The 18,184-nt window shown below is 40.3% G+C and overlaps 2 pseudogenes; one reads left to right on the top strand and one right to left on the bottom strand.

Moving 5' to 3' along the window:
* Positions 1 to 5,538: 5,538 nt before the first annotated feature.
* LOC146650350 (coiled-coil domain-containing protein 106-like) lies at positions 5,539 to 7,652 on the bottom strand (annotated as a pseudogene).
* A 2,199-nt stretch (positions 7,653 to 9,851) lies between these two features.
* LOC146650349 (uncharacterized) lies at positions 9,852 to 10,891 on the top strand (annotated as a pseudogene).
* The last annotated feature ends 7,293 nt before the right edge of the window (positions 10,892 to 18,184 follow it).

Below are 18,184 nucleotides of genomic sequence, written 5' to 3'. Positions count from 1 at the left end.
AACCTGGAAACTAGCTGAACAGCTTGAAAACATACATAAGACAAACTGTCTAATTGCAAAAGAAATTTTAGAGCTAGAACACATCTGAATGAATACTGCTCATATTCTTTAAACCACTGGGAGAGTGGAATTATGTATTTTAAATGTATAAATTCAAGAATCTCAAATGAAAAAAAAAACTGAATATTTTCAGAATACCTGCTGTCTGTGTGTGTCTGTGTGTGTGTGAGAGAGAGAGACCCAATTTGTATTGTTTGGGGGCAGCATTTCATCGGTGGATTCAAATGGAGCAGATTCAGACTGACTGGCATAGAAACACACAGGACACTCCATACTCTATGTGTGTCTCTGTGTGTGTCTCTGTGTGCCCTTGTGTGTGTCTGTTTCTATGTCTGTGTTTATGTTTGCATCCATGTTTGTAAACATTGTTAGGCATGTCATTTTTGCCTTACCCTTGTGTATCTGTCATTTGTTCGAGGGGAATCCTCTATGAGTACGGAGGACCACAAGAGCCACGCCGCATCGAAATAAAGCATTCTGTGCTTAAATAATGAATTGTAGAATAAAATCTGCATTTGTAAATTCATTTTTGAATTCCAATTTAATAAACTGATTTTCAAAATGCTTTTTAAAATATCGATTCCACTCCTCATTTCAAAATCCATTTCCCTTTCCTGTTCGCTCAGGGATTAACTTTTGGATTAGCTGTTGGATTAACAACTTCATTTTAAAAATCCTGCTGCTATTCAAATTAGCCACACCGTGGGATGTAAGGAGCTCTCTGATTGGTTGGACAGACACAGGCTGTCTGCCTGGATTTTTCTAGCTCATAGCTTCGCCCTGCTACGAAGTAGTGATGTGAAACGGCTCTTAGAGTACAAGTACAAAGCACCCCTCCGACAGCCAAACCCATCTGTTCTCTGATTGGATTGCTACATTTGTGATTGACATGACATTGACCAATCAGATGAAAGGAAGAAAAATAGGGTCAAAATTCGTACTTGTAACTTGCAGGGTTTTTTTTGGCTAAGTCCGCACACAAATCTTTTTTACGCACACACAAATTCTTTTTACACATACAAATCCTGAGTTACAAGTACAAAATATTTATGACCACATTTTGAGCCCATAGAGGCGTAGTTACACTGGCAGTAGCACAGGAACAGAGCGGGAGGGAGAGAGAGAGCCAGGGACAACAACGTCACATTAGAAAGGTATAGTAATCATCTACAACTATTTTCAGTTGCAGATGATAAAGGATTCAGAAGGTTTATTCATGCAGGCCCATATGACAAAGAATATGCATTTCTTTTTGTTTTCATATTATAATTTATATTTAATTGTGTTGTGGTTTGCAGCGTTTTGTGTTGTTTCAGTTTAAATATGTTTAAAAGGAAAATGCTGAAAATTTAAATAGTTAAAAGTTGAACTGTGACTAGTTGGTTTTTGTATTATATGATTTATTTATTACATTTTATGTGGAGTGAATAAATAAAAGTATATTTACGGTGGCCCCTAGAGACAAAACACGTAAAAACTCCAAAACACGTACAAAACACAACAGGAGTGCTCCAGGATGCTAGGGGGCAGTGTTGAGCTTTTGTTCCCTCGTGGCTACACAAGCCAGGAAGACACTGGATTTGGTGTGTGGTAGTAACAGGTACATGAACATTTTTTAAAATTATTTGAATATATATGAATGCCTGTGTATAAATACACAAACAATACACACATGCTTTCAATTGTGTAATTTAAGTGATCTAGGTAGCTCTGTTTCGAAGTTCAGTTAACTCTAGGAATGTGTTTTGGAGTTTGTATGTGCTTTGTCTCTAGGGGCCACCGCATATATTTATATATAAACATATCAGAATCAGAATACTTTATTAATCCCGAAGGAAATTAGGGTTACAGCAGGCAGCACGCTAATGGCGCATGCGCACTTACAAAGGAACCTTCTGACCAACTTTACACAAACATCACATTGGGGAGACATGTCAGAAAGGTAGGCTGATAGGAAAAAACAATGAAAATACATAACATGAGGTAAGAGGAGGAGAAAAAAACTCCACTCAGACTGAGCTCCTAGTGGGAGAACAGTTTGATAACAGAAAAAACACCTCAGCACAAAAAGCACATGACTATCAATACACCATAGCAGTGTTGCCAACTTAGCGACTTTGTCACTATATTTAGTGAGTTTTCAGACCCCTTAGCGACTTTTTTTCTAAAAAAAGTCGCTAAAAAAAGACGTGAAAGCGCGTATCGCTTTTACTCTCAACAAGCAGCTGGTGCTGTAACGCAGTCAGTTCTTCTTTTACTCTTTTACCGTTATGCTGTTTTGTGGATCACAAGGTTTAAAACTACTTATAAACACACACACACACACACACACACACACAGAGTAACTCCACCAGAGCGCCTATTTTGGGTCACTTTTGCCGGTCCAAGCCCGGGTAAAGGAGCAGGGTTGGAATTGTGACATTAAAAAAAACAATAATTGCTAAAAGAAATTTAATTTGTAGTTCTAAATAAACTCTAAATGCATTTAGGACGTTTTTTACTCACTTTATGTCTCTTCCACGATGTTATTTCTCTCTCCAACAACGTAGGTTACAATTAGATTAGCATGACTTCTAGCGACTTTTAGGACAACCAATAGCGATTTTCCTTACTGAGGAGTTGGCAACACTGCACCATAGAACAGGGGTGTCAAACTCAAATACACAGTGGGCCAAAACTCAAAACTGGAACAAAGTCGCGGGCTAACATTAATATTTATTGAAATATATTTAATCCTCCAGATATAAGAATGAATCTTTTCTTATGGACTCAAACACGTTTTGCTGAAAAACTGAATATGGAACAAGCAAAGCTTAATACTAAACAATATATATATTAGCTGTATAATACCAGTAGGCCAGCTCTAATAGTAATTTGGTATGGCTTCGCGGGCCAAATGTACTCCTACACAGCACCCATGTTATCTTGCATAGATGGAGAGCGCTTTAGGTTGAAGTTGTAAAATGTTGCTTTTTTTGTTTCTTTTTACACATACAAATCCTGATTTACAAGTACAAAATATTTATGACCACAAGAAACAAAAAAAGCAACATTTTACAACTTCAACCTAAAACACTCTCCATCTATGCAAGATAGCATGGGTGCTGTGTAGGAGTACATTTGGCCAAAAAAAAGCAACATTGTACAACATTTTACAGCTGTGTAGGAGTAAAGTCAGTTTCAGTCACTCCAAATTTGGCCCGCAGGCCAGAGTTTGACACCTATGCCATAGAAACACAAGACAAGCAACAGGGGCGGGTAAAGGGTAAGAGAGAGCCGGTGTAGACAGCGCATCCGGTCCTGCAGCATCTTCAGTCGACCGCCATCTTCCCCGGGAGGGCACAAGCATCGTTTGGAAAGGGAGGGGGGATCAGTGTGTGCATATCAGTGTATGTGTGTGTGTGTCCTTCGCCCCGCCAGGCTAAGTAAACAGTCTTCCAGCCAACCCAGGTGACCTTGCATGGAATGGGAAGGAACAGACTAAACACAGTCGTTATCAGGGTGTTTTGTTCAGCTCCTGCCTTGAGGCCGCAGCTGGAGCCGAAGGGGTCTCCGCATGAAGTGATGATGGTTTTTATTTAAGTGCGAACAGCTCATATGAATTTCCAAGCTGTTCTAACAGTCCAACACTGGTCTCTCTATCTCCCGTTGGAGAGCCGTGAGGCTTTCTATGATGTTATCCAAACTTACGTTCTGTGATGTTGTCATTCTTTTTGCCCAAAGAGCAAGTTTTGAGAACTATATATAAATAAAACCACTTTTTTTTTTTTACATTAGTAATTCCTTTTGTGCATAATTTTATATTATTGTTAATAATAAATTAATTAAAGCAACAAAACAACCTGAAGAGCCGGTTCGGAGCCGAAAGAGCCGGTTCTCTAAAAAGAGCCGGAAATCCCATCACTACTATTGACCAACTTCTTTTTCGATAGATTATCTATAAATACCGTATTTCCCGGACTACAAAGCGCACCTAAATATTAGCCGCACAAGCTAAAATCAGGGGAAAATCCTGTTTTGTACATACATTAGCCGCACCTGACCAAAAGCCGCAGGTGTTTCAATGTTGACTTATCATATGTAAGAGAATATGCACAAAGGGAATTGTCAGGAAAGAGATGGCTGTTTGGAGACATCACTTTTATTAATATTTTGAAAAACAAGTTATGGGTACATATTTGCACATGTAGTACATAACAGTAGCCTACAGCACACCAGAAAAATAGATTCGGACTACCTTTTAGGCTCAGGTGCAGTGACACAGCTTTAACAAGAAGAAAAGTCAGTCATTCACCACCATCTTTCTCTTCTTCCTGCGCACTAAAACCACCAAAGTCCTCTTCTCCAGTGTCGGATACAAACAGGCTCAGGATGGCTTCGTCATCCACTCTTCTTCTCTCCTTCGTTGTCACTTTCAAAACCAAAGAAATCCTCGTTGTCAGTGTCAGAGTCGAACACCCTCAGAAGGGCCGTGGCGGTGTCCTCCTCTCCATCATGCAGCAGTCCAGCCCTTCAAAATCCATTAGTGATCGTGGATGTTTTCACACTTTTCCACGCTGTCAGAATCCACCGGTGGAGTTGGGCATAACTTGCTTTTTGGGCATAACTTGCAAGTTTATCGCCGCTCATCATCCACGACTCCCGCTGAACGCGTAGCGTTAATTTGAAGTTTGTTTTTCGCGCTACTTCGTACGGCACTACGTTGCCTGGCGGACGGACATGTGACTAACATACCACTCTTGAACCCCGATCCTTCCGCCAGGCAACGTAGTGCCGTACAACAGCGGAACACACAAAACAAATCGTCTTACGATATGACAAAAATCACGGACAATCCATAGAAAAGCCGCACCTGACTAAAAGCCGCAGGGTTCAAAGCTTGTGCAAAAAGTAGCGGCTTATAGCCCGACATTTACGGTACTCATAAATACCTTAATAAGCTTATTTAAGAAGTTACAAACCATTTGCTACTTGTTAGCAAAGTATTTTGAGTGAACTCATCTAAAGTGGGGACCATATATACCTTACAACCTATTTATAGATGTGAAAGTTTCTAAAATGCAGTGTAACAAATGACAACACACAGGATAGATCCAGAACGCACTGTATTTTTAAGATGCCAGTCACAAAAACATCAGAACAATGCTTACAGATTGGACACACAACTGTTGATACAAAAATAAAAACAGTGTCATAAACTATCAGCCAATATTTGAAGTAATACAGAACACGGCTGGATGCAAACCTGTAGCTCTTTACATGAAGTGTATCACATGTGTGATCATTAAAGTAAAACTGCAGAATTTATAACAATAAAATAATAATAAAACATATAAAAAACAAAAATCAAGTGTGTCATTTTTTCTTTTTACAAACAATTGACCAATCAACTGGAATATATAACTTGTCTTTTTTTTGTTAACAGGTGTTAACAATGGTGGACTCTCACCACGTTTCACTATGTAAAACAACAAAAATCTAATCTTTCTTTGTTTTAAGAAGCAACTTCCCTGAAGACTTATATGCTTTGAATTTTTCCTCTGTTTCTGGATCTGCACTGCTTGCTGCAGCATGCTGTGTAGCAAACAATGAACGTTTCTGTCCCTGCTTGTTTTTTTTTCTAATGCTTTAAACCTCTCAGGTGCAACAATGAATAGCTCAGCAATTGGAGCAGTTGCCACAATCGTGTCCCGGTCCACTCCCAGACGTTTAAAGACAGCAGACATGGTGCCTCCTCTTTTGAACTAGTGATGGGATTTCCGGCTCTTTTTAGAGATCCGGCTCTTTCGGTTCGGCTCACTAAAAAGAGCCGGCTCTTTCGGCTCCGAACCGGCTCTTTCGGCTCCGAACCGGCTCTTCAGGTTGTTTTGTTGCTTTAATTAATTTATTATTAACAATAATATAAAATTATGCACAAAAGGAATTACTAACATAAAAACAAGTGGTTTTATTTATATATGTTTATATATAAATATATGCGGTGGCCCCTAGAGACAAAACACGTACAAACTCCAAAACACATTTCTAGCATGAACTGAACTTCCAAAGCAGAGCTACTAGATCACTTAAATTACACAATTGAAAGCATGTGTGTATTGTTTGTGTATTTATACACAGGCACTCATATATATTCAAATAATTTTAAAAAAAAGTTCATTTACCTGTTACTACCACACACCAAATCCGGTCGTTGGTACTTGCTGGCTTGTGTAGCCACAAGATAACAAAGGCTCAACACTGCGCCCAGCATCCTGGAGCACTTCTGTTGTCTTTTGTACGTGTTTTGAGTTTTTATGTGCTTCTGAGTTTTTATATGCTTCTGAGTTTTTACGTGCTTCGGAGTTTGTACGTGTTTTTACGTGTTTTGGAGTTTGTACGTGTTTTTACGTGTTTTGGAGTTTGTACATGCTTCAGAGTTCGTACGTGATTTGAAGTTTGTATGTGCTTTGTCTCTAGGGGCCACCGTAAATATACTTTTATTTATTCACTCCACATAAAATGTAATAAATAAATCATATAATACAAAAATCAACTATTCACATTTCAAGTTTTAACTATTTAAATTTTCAGCTTTTTCCTTTCACAAATTTAAAGTGAAAAGAACACAAAACACTGCAAACCACAACACAATTAAATATAAATTATAATATGAAAACTAAAAGAACATGCATATTCTCTGTCATATGGACCTGCATGAATAAACTTTCTGAATCCTTTATCACCTGCAACTGAAAATAGTTGTGGATGATTACTATACCTTTCTAATGTTGTTGTCCCTGCCTCTCTTTCTCTCTGGCTCTGTTCCTGTGCTACTGAGTGTAACTACCGCCCCTCCCCCCTCTGCCCAGCGTAAAGCACAAGGCTCGCGTGCAGAGTGAAGCGGAAAAAAAGTGCGAGAGAGAGGCTGAGAGAAAGAAAAAAAAAAAAACCCACGTGACGGCTCGCGATAAGGAGCCGGCTCGCGTCGTTCACGTCAAAGACCCGGCTCTAAGAGCCATTTCGTTCGCGAACGACCCATCACTATTTTGAACAGCCTTAAAATCTTGTTATACCGGGTGACCACGTGCTTAGGATTCTGGACTGCAATTGAGAGAACATAATCATTGATGTAACGTTATAGTGTAGTAACGTAACACACCGCATGCAAAATCAAACTGTTGAGTTAATCACTTTACCTCTTGTTCTTGGTTTTTGGTCATGTTTTTTGACTTCTTGTGCTTTTTTGCTTTGCCCCTCTTCCTCTTCTTCCTGTCTTTATCTGATGAAGTTGTGCCCATGGAGGAGTCAGAACTCTCATCAAAAGACCCATCAGAGGGAAGTGAAGATATGCTCAACACCCCACTGGAATCCTGGTCAAAACTTGTGGGTTCCTTTGAGAGAGCTGGTAAAACAGTTAAAAAGACAACACAGACAAAATTACTCAACAGAATGCTTATGTAAGTGCTCAAGCAGAGGAAGTATATGACAAGCTAAGTAATGTTTTTAAGAGTGGACTTACATGCTGCTAATTGCTCCTTTAGATAGTCTCTTTCTTTGACGAGCTCATCAATCTTATCCTTTTGCCACGCTAGCCTCATCTTACAACTCTTGTGATTTTCTGTCTGCCAGCTGTGCAACAGTCACACCCAGAGAAAATTAAAAACAAAATGAGACTTGGCTATAAATAAAATTAATAAAACAAATACAATAATAATACTAATGTACACTTTGTAGAATTTAAATAACAGTAAAACCATTACACTGATTGATAAATAGCCTACAATGGTGGCATTACAAACTATATTTAGTTATGTATTTAGAAACTGCCCTATTTGACTATAATTATATATTAACGTATTTCAAACATAGTGCATTAGATTGTACAATGTAGAGCATTTATTGTGAATTTATATAGACATGCTGCAAAATAGCTGGAGAAGGACTGACAAACTAAATTACAGAAAGCACAATTATAAGTTACAGCCCAGAGTAACACCAAAGGCGATAATAATCATTTAATTCTTGAGCCAAGCCACAAGGAATGACTAATAAAATAAACTGAACAGTGTTTTTACTGATATCTAAAGCTTAAATGTAACCAAAAGCTAAGCTAAGCTAATCACCTATTAGCAGCTAGCTTTTCGCTAGCTGCTAATAAGCGGAGGGGGTTAGCAATGAAATAAGCTAATACAATGAGGTTAAAAAACAATCCGATCGTTCAGTCTGACGTCACTAGCCATGTCTGGGCCTAAACTCTGCTGCAGGTCCATATATCAAATGATCACTGTGGCATCACTGAGAGTTAAAACACTGTCTTAAGTCTTTCATCTTTAATAAAATGATCAGCGTTCTGCTCTACCAGGTGTAACAATTGAGTTTAACATCCAGGCATCCATGAAAACGGAATTTATGACATTTAACAGAGTTAGAAGTTAGCAGGAAGTTAGCTGGCTAGCTTCCATCTAAATACAATATAGCATGTCCTGACTGCGGGATTTTGGAAACAAATTAAAACGTACAGCTTTCTTATCACTTCCAACATAAATGAAGACAGAAAACTAAACAGCAGTGACGTTTGTAGGGTTATTGAAGTTTGGCTAGCTGGTATATAAAGATGTGCTACGTGACTGCTAGCGACACAGCTATGTTAGCATAAACAAGCTAACTTTTTTCCACTCAATAATAGTGATGGGATTTCCGGCTCATTTTAGAGATTCGGCTCACTAAAAAGAGCCGGCTCTTTCGGCTCCGAACCGACTCTTCAGGTTGTTTTGTTGCTTTAATTGATTTATTATTAACAATAATATAAAATTATGCACAAAAGGAATTACTAACGTAAAAAAAAGTGGTTTTATTTATATATGTTTATATATAAATATATGCGGTGGCCCCTAGAGACAAAACACGTACAAACTCCAAAACACATTTCTAGCATGAACTGAACTTCCAAAGCAGAGCTACTAGATCACTTAAATTACACAATTGAAAGCATGTGTGTATTGTTTGTGTATTTATACACAGGCACTCATATATATTCAAATAATTTTAAAAAAAGTTCATGTAGCTGTTACTACCACACACCAAATCCGGTCGTTGGTACTTGCTGGCTTGTGTAACCACAAGATAACGAAAGCTCAACACTGCGCCCAGCATCCTGGAGCACTTCTGCTGTCTTTTGTACATGTTTTGAGTTTTTACGTGCTTCTGAGTTTTTACGTGTTTTGGAGTTTGTACGTGTTTTGGAGTTTGTACGTGTTTTTACGTGTTTTGGAGTTTATACATGCTCCAGAGTTTGTACGTGATTTGAAGTTTGTATGTGCTTTGTCTGTAGGGGCCACCGTAAATATACTTTTATTCATTCACTCCACATAAAATGTAATAAATAAATCATCCATCCATCCATCTTCATCCGCTTTATCCGAGGCCGGGTCGCGGGGGCAGCAGCCTAAGCAAATAAATCATATAATACAAAAACCAACTATTCACATTTCAATTTTTAACTATTTAAATTTTCAGCTTTTTCCTTTCACATATTTAAAGTGAAACAACACAAAACTCTGCAAACCACAACACAATTAAATATAAATTAAAATATGAAAACAAAAAGAAGTTGCATATTCTCTGTCATATGGGCCCGCATGAATAAACTTTCTGAATCCTTTATCATCTGCAACTGAAAATAGTTGTGGATGATTACTATACCTTCCTAATGTGACATTGTTGTCCCTGGCTCTCTCTCTCCCTCCCGCTCTGTTCCTGTGCTACTGAGTGTAACTATCGCCCCTCCCCCCTCTGCCCAGCACAAGGCTGGCATGCTGAGTGAAGCGGGAAAAAAGTGTGAGAGAGAGGGTGAGAGAAAGAGTAAGTAAGAACAACAACTTACTTCTTTTAGTAAGATGCACTGTTGGGTTTTACAGTGTACAGAAAAAAAAATAACGAAATAGATTTAAATTACTCTTCGTAAGGATGTTTTTTTTTCTCTGAAGATTTTCTCAGGGTCTGCGATTACGTCAAATCGACATGATAGATGACACCATTGCAGGCAGCACAACAAGACTTAGTAAAATGCCCAGAAAAATAAGGAGGGTATGTGTTGCTGCAGTTCAAAGATTGAGACGTCATACAGGTCAGCAGATTGGTGGCCGAAGGGAGTTTGTTGTGATTGATGAGAGTCGCTTTCGTCACAAACGAAAGGTACGTTTTTGTGACTGTAATTTTATATTACATCTATATATTTATCAAGCTTTCATAGTATCTTTTAGTCATTTGTGTTCATTTTTTTGTTTCGGCATCAGTAGGGGAGAGGAAGAATGGCTGGGGGATGGAAAAGAAGAAAGTGGGTCTTTGGAATGCTGGGCATGAAACATCGAGAGAAAGCAAGACTTATCTTGCGACTTTTGGAGAAAAGACCTCGAAGACATCTTGTTCCTGTGATTACCCTTCATGTCCGGATTTGTTCCTCAGTGATAAGTGATGAATGGCGGGCCTATCGTGTATTCCCAAATTTAGGCTATGAACACCATACTGTTAACCACAGCAGGTGGTATGTTGACCCTCGTACAGGTGCCCATACCCAACATCTGGAGAGAGCCTGGAGGTCTTACAGGAGCAAATCTGGAGACTCGGGGGTAACAGATAGACTACTGTCAGAACACCTCACAGTTATTGAGTGGAACGAGTGGCTCGCAAAAAAGCACAAAAATGGTACATTTTGATATATGACATTTCCAAAAAATACAGATAATTATAAAAGTTAATGTTGCTACTGCTATTTTTTGCACCTTTTTGAAAATGTTATTTGAACACTTCATGTAAAGAGCTACAGGTTTGCATCCAGCCGTGTTCTGTATTACTTCAAATATTGGCTGATAGTTTATGACACTGTTTTTATTTTTGTATCAACAGTTGTGTGTCCAATCTGTAAGCATTGTTCTGATGTTTTTGTGACTGGCATCTTAAAAATACAGTGTGTTCTGGATCTACCCTGTGTGTTGTCATTTGTTTTTGTTACACTGTATTTTAGAAACTTTCACATCTATAAATAGGTTGTAAGGTATATATGGTCCCCACTTTAGATGAGCTCACTCAAGATACTTTACTAACAAGTAGCAAATGGTTTGTAACTTCCTAAATAAGTTTATTAAGGTATTTATGAGTATTTATAGATAATCTATCGAAAAAGAAGTTGGTCGATAGTGAGTTACAGCTTTGGCAGTCCTTAAGTGACAGTTACAAATGTATTGTAAGACATCTGTTAAGATATAGCAGCTGACTGATGTAACCCTGATATTCAGTGTTTATAAAACATCTGGTATGAAACTAGTTTGTGTGGTACATGTAGAGTTCATAGTATTATGTAGGGTGTGTTAACCATCTACTTACCTTTTACCAATGATTTTGTATACCATTGAACATCCTGAAATGACTGGTTTGTAACTGATGCAGAGTAGTGTTTATAAATGATTCTTCAATGAGTTTTAGAACATGAAAACATAATTAATAAAAAGTGTTATACATCAGCTTATTCATCGTGAATAAAGAGTTTAAAGCAGTGCTTGTAAACGATTAACTGATTATGAGAAATACTTTGTAGACGCTGTAGAGATAATTAAGTAACCATTAACTAATGCCTAATAGTGTGCACTTATTGTAAAGTGCTACCAAAAAGGGTTATTCTTTTCATCTGTACCCATGCCTGGTACACTTGAAACACCCCTCATGATGCTATAAAGCAGCCTAATCAAAGACCTTCTTTTCCTTGACATCAAATACAAAATGTGTCCACATGTCTGCTCTTATCTTCCTTCCAAGCTTTGACATTTTCACACATTACTGTTAGAAACACTGAGCAGAAGAGCCAGTTGTGCGTTTCCCAGAGGCAGATTGTCTAACCTTACTGCGCAACGAGCTGACCCGACTGCATCACCTGTCCCATCGTTCGACACAATGTAATCTCTTATCTCCTCCACCCCCGACACCAGCTCATCACTGCGTGTGGGTACACGTGTTGGGGCGATCGTGGCTCAAGAGTTGGGAGTTCGCCTTGTAATCGGAAGGTTGCCGGTTCGAGCCCCGGCTTGGACAGTCTCGGTCGTTGTGTCCTTGGGCAAGACACTTCACCCGTTGCCTACTGGTGGTGGTCAGAGGGCCCGGTGGCGCCAGTGTCCGGCAGCCTCGCCTCTGCCAGTGCGCCCCAGGGTGGCTGTGGCTACAATGTAGCTGCCATCACCAGTGTGTGAATGTGTGCGTGAATGGGTGGATGACTGGATATGTAAAGCGCTTTGGGGTCCTTAGGGACTAGTAAAGCGCTATATAAATACAGGCCATTTACCATTTACAGATGTAGATTTAGGAGTGGAGGGACCATCATCCACCTGCTTTTCATGGATGACATTAGGATGTCACTCGGACTGTGAGCGTGGCCGAACGGTTACAAGATGCCACTGATGTCAAGACAGAAAGTTCCTCACACTGCATGGAGGTCTCCAGCCAACATCTCGAGGCCCTTTGAGCAAAGAGGAGGGCGAGGATTAGCCAGGGGAACAATCTGGGATGGAACATGGAGCATCTGGGAATACATCAGGAAGATGGTCCCCCTCTAAAAATTCCTCAGGGACCTGAAGATAGATGGTGATGAAGAAAAGGAGGAGAAGCTGTCATGGATGACCAAGTCTGTGCTGTCGACAGCTAGAAAAATATTGGACATCAGAAAGTTAATGATAATATTTTAACGTCAATAAATAATTTGAACGATTTGATTTATTTGAAGCGTAATAGCAATAATAACATCGGAGGATACGAGTATATAACAATAGCCTAAAACACCATCAAAAAGTTCTTCATTCACCTGCTCCCTACTTCTTTAACATCAGTCATGAACAGTGCTGGGAAATTATGACCTCCATTCTCCATCACTGCTGTGACCACGAACCTTGAATACCAGTCATCACAAACAGGACACTGAACATTGTCTGTATGTTTCTATACAAAGGACACTGTGCAGACACCCTGGATGCCCCCACTGTTATACCCAGTTGTTGGAGGAGGCGTGTCCAAGTCAAGAGAACCACCTCACTCTCCTGAAATTGTTCAGCTGAATTCATGAACGGCTGTCCAGCAGTAACAGGGTTTTTCTTGTTCTTGCTCTGAAATGGAGCGAAAAATGCCGGAGACCTGCTAATTCATGTCGACTATTAGTACCAGCTGACCTTTGATAAATTAGGGCAAAGACAAAATCTGACAATAGCAGCTTATTAGTGGTAATAATAATCATCATTATTATTATTGTTATATTGCATGTATGTGCATCAAAATTTGCATAAAGGTTATAAAACATGGCATTACCACTGTGGGCTCACCGCTGGTTTTGCATTTGAATTTTGTGTTCTGGCCACTGAAACGTTGGTGTTTTGAAGCCAGAAGTGACCATATTTGGACAATAGGGTGGTAAGTAAGAGGCTAAACAAATATCACATTCAGGAAGTTTGTGCTCAGTAAAAACCAGCAAGCAGAGACTTTTTGGACCACAGAGCACACCAACATTCGTCAGATATTTAATTAAAAATGTGTCAGAAAGTTCAGGCAGCAAAAACACAGACAAGAGGATCACTGACTCAAATGAGTATGTGTCATGTGTAAAACACATGCAAATGACTAAGAAGACAGAAGATAGAATTACATATATATATGGGAATTGTTTGATAAACAGGTAAGGAATAACACACAGATGAAATCAACACAGGTGAAACAATCAGGCAGGTGTTTAGCAAAACCCTCCAGTGGCTGTTGGAGGAAGTGCACAGGCAGCGCCACCTGGGCTTCCTTTTCCAGCTCTGGAGGTTTCAACTTTTTGCCATTTGGGGCACTTGTCCCCATGTGTCCCCAGCTTTAGTGGCATACAGAGCTTAGTGAGCTGTAAGAAGCCAGATGGCCCAGCCATAAATCACAACCCATTTCCACATCAATGCTGTCTGTTCTAAAAGCCTCACTGCAGCTGTTTCTTCTTTTTCAACTTCACAATCTTATTCTTTTTAGTCGTTATTGTGGGGGTGGAGGGGCTCTTTTTTCCTAAGCATATCTTATTTGAACATAATAAAATATTGATAGATACATATACAGTCAGATCATTGCTATGGTGCAGTTACAAGAAATATGCAGCAGTGCCACATAAAGGCACATTCCACAGTGCCAGAGAGCCTCAAACAGATGCTGCCAGTATGAGGAGGCCTCTGCGTATTAGCCATTAACTCAGTCACAAGCATCCAAAACGACAGCGCAAAGAAATACCTGTTTGAAATGTAGTCGACCCTGAAGTGGTACTTTCTAGTATGAATAGCGACATTGTAGCTTCTTTTTCTTCTTCTTTGAATGGATCATTCTTCAAATAGCTCCACGTCTTGTCTTTACCAATAAAAACAAATTTCCCACTCAGCTGCTTCATCTCTGTTCTTGAGGCTTTGCAACAGTAGTGTGTGTGTGTGTGTGTGTGTGTGTGTGTGTGTGTGTGTGGGGGACATGAATAATGCAAACCTGTCAGTGTTGTGTCTGCTCTGAATGCTTTAAATGGTTAGCCCAGTTTAAAAAGTCAGCTTTGAGTAATCTATAATTTATTGTATTACTCCGCTTTTGTCCTGAACTCTGCCGAATGCTCTTGTCACATTTTCAGGAAATGTTTTTGAAAATATGCCGCCTGGTTATTATGCTAATCCTGACAGCCTGTGTTCTGCATTTTGACGACTGTGCTTTGAATACAAATACAAGTTGTGCTTTAGATCATTGCCACATATGCTAATACAATTAAACCTGAATAGCAAATTGAAAATAACTCCTGAATGAAACCAGAGTTGTCAGATTGCATATAATCTGCCTTTTCAATATGACAGGCTTCAACTGTAGCCTTTAAACCATCTGGTACCTCTCCTCTGCCCTATAATCTGCCACTCAGCTGATACAGAGTAGCCACTCTGTCCATGCCCTGCTGCATTTAGTCTCAATAATTACATGCTTGCTGTCTGCATTGTTATCAACTCTGTGTTATGCCACCATGGAAATGAGACTGTCAGGCTGAAGCCATGCTGTGACCACATAGTCACCCTTGGCTTCACTGAGGCTGACAGAAAGGTGCAGCCGCTCCCACTGAGGCATGCTGATGCGATTGGTCAGATATATAAAGCCACACAGCGTGACATTGAAGTGACTGAGCTAACCTGCATAGCTGTATTTCACACCTTTGAATCTACACACACCTTTCACAGCTCTTCACATAATAAATGATTCAGCAGATCAACGAATCGTAATGAAGTGAAAACAGACAGCAGTTCGGTCTAATTAAAAGGCGGGAGAGACTGGTCATTAAACACATCAGAGCTGCTTTTCCACCATCCCTGGACTCGCACCAGTTTGCATACAGGGAGAACCGGTCAACCGAGGATGCGATCGCCACAGTGCTGCACACATTACTGAAGCACTTGGAACACAGGAACACCTATGCACGGCTCCTCTTTGTAGACTACAGCTCGGCTTTTAATACCATCCGGCCATACAAACTCCGTCCCAAACTCCACCAACTGGGACTTAACTCCTCTCTGTGCAACTGGATTGTGGACTTCCTCACTAACCGTAGACAGAGTGTCAGAGTGGGTAAGAACACCTCTTCCACCCTTGTGGTCAACACCGGTGCCCCTCAGGGGTGTGTTCTGAGCCCTCTGCTATACACTCTCTTCACCCATGACTGTATTTCCTCCTGCGCGTCCAATCTCATTGTTAAGTTTGCAGATGACACCACAGTGCTCGGACTTATATCCGACAATGATGAGACAAACTATAGGACAGAGGTGCAACAACTAGAGTCATGGTGCCACGACAATAACTTGGTCTTAAACACCAAAAAGACCAAGGAGATCATTGTAGATTTCTGGAAGAGGGGTCATAACAACCATCTGCCTCTCTTCATTGGCAGTGAGGCGGTGGAGAGGGTGAGCAGTTTTAAATTCTTGGGGGTAACTGTGACCGAGGACCTGTCCTGGGGCAACCATATCACCTCAGTTGTACGGAAGGCCCAACAGCGCCTCTACTACCTGAGGAGACTGCGGAGCGCACACATTCCCAGATCTCTGATGTTGAACTTCTACAACTGTGCCATCAGCAGCGTTCTGACGTATGGATTTCTAGTGTGGTTCCCCAGCTGCACCAAGGCCGATCAGCAAGCACTCCAGCGGGTGGTGAAAGAAGCTGGCAGAATTATTGGAACAAGTCTGCCAGAGATCAGTAATATCTTCCCCACTCGCTGTCTGAGGAGGGTGCACAGTATCCTGCGGGACCAACATCACCCTGCGCGCCACCTTTTCCACCTGCTGCCCTCAGGGAGAAGGTACAGGTCTATACAGGCCAGAACATCCAGACTGGCCAACAGCCTGTATCCACAGGCTGTGAGGCTCCTGAACTCTCTGCCCCCCTCTCACGGACAATAACCATATCCAACTTCTTAATAGCAATGAACTGGTCTGCATTGGTGCATCATATCTTTATTCTCTTCCCCCTCCTGCCCCCCCCCCCCCCCCCCCCTCTTTCTTAAATAGATAACTATCATATCTGATATCATATCTCACAGTACAATAATATTGAATGGGTTGCATTGTTGTATTTTGTCATGTTTCTCAGGTCTTTGTCTGAATTTCTACGAACATTATTGCTAAGGATTGTCTTATTGCATTGGAGTCACACTGGGTTAAATATGTACACTTGGGTTTTAAGGGGTATTTATTATTTTCTTCTTTTTTTTTGGGTTGTATGGAAGCCCCAAACGCAATTTCATTGTTCTTGACAATGACAATAAAATAAATAAATACTAAATACTAAATTTACGTCTCACTGCTGTCCAACTAAGTAATCACTGAAAGCAAACATGCTTGTATCTGACTGCCAAAGTATGCTAATATATGGACTATTAATGATGTCTCCATCTTTAGCTTTGAACCTTCTTTCTACGTTTTCTGTCCCCGATCTAAAGCAGTCTTTAAAAAACCGACTGAGATCCGTTCACAGAGCTAATTTCTTGCCTTTCTTTACTCTGTAAGCTCTCATGACTCAACAGATGCAGCAGGTTGTTTGTCACAAAGAGGTTGACCTTACCCCATTTCTTTTCAGCCCCTTTGACAGCGGACACAGCGACTGACTCAGAGGGAGCTTAACTACATACTGTGTTTTTCACTTTCTTTCTGCACAAACCGACTTCAGCACCATTCTGTCAACTCTGGAAAACAAATGTCACCTCATCAGGTCCAATCAGCATGTGCCAAAAACTTCGACTGCCTCTTAGTGTTTGGCGTGGGTGACATTACAAGGGGTGGCTCCAAACCTGAAACTGACCTTTAAGAACATAAAATCCTATTAATGAGTTGAACTTTTCTGAAATCATTTTGAGTTTGTGTTATTACAACAGTGTTCAGCTCAACAGCCAAACCTGAGTGCTATGATCTGCTTCATGTTTCTGCTTCAGCTTTCACTGCCATAACTTTATTTATCCCCAAACCTGGGAAACTACTCTGCTTTTGTTAATACCCCCATTATTGTCTTCATTGATTTTGCCTGAGCCTTATTATCCTTTTCCGTGGTTCAGTTGAGTCTATTCTTTGGAACTTATCATCCTGTTTTTGAGTCCTAGTAATTTGTTGTGGCTGCCGACTTGCAGTTACTGCGGCCATGCCACCCTGGTGCAGTATTGTCTGTGATGCTGCAAGTTTAAATGAAAGGCCTGTCTATATTTCCACCAGCCTTGAGTCCTGTGGTATCAGCTGCTGTAACATCAGCAGCTCTCTGATCTGTGAGGGCGTTTCTTCGCTGAAATAGAGGGACTGTAGGCTGACATGAGTACAAAGATAAACGGTCGATGGGATAAATCTGGTGGTTAAATGTGCAAAAAATGTGTCAAAAGTACTGTGGAGTTCCTGACATGTAATAGTCCTATGGAGCAATAGAAAGAGTTTTTCTTCTGTTCTTGTAGCTGATACAGTTTTACATCTAATCTTATGCTAGCGTTGTCACAGGCCAGTGTACTTCTTTAAAGCTGAATCCACTGTGATACTTTCTGACTGCTGAGGTGACAAAGGTATTGGTTTACAATATCAGATTTGGCTACACAGTTATC

The sequence above is a fragment of the Rhamphochromis longiceps genome, linkage group LG16, assembly GCF_057381845.1.
Source record: "Rhamphochromis longiceps isolate RC_006_pf linkage group LG16, R_longiceps_female_GT1.1, whole genome shotgun sequence".
In the NCBI taxonomy this organism is placed as follows: Eukaryota; Metazoa; Chordata; class Actinopteri; order Cichliformes; family Cichlidae; genus Rhamphochromis; species Rhamphochromis longiceps.
The sequence above is the reverse complement of the archived record's forward strand: the minus strand, read 5'-3'. Positions and strand labels throughout refer to the sequence as shown.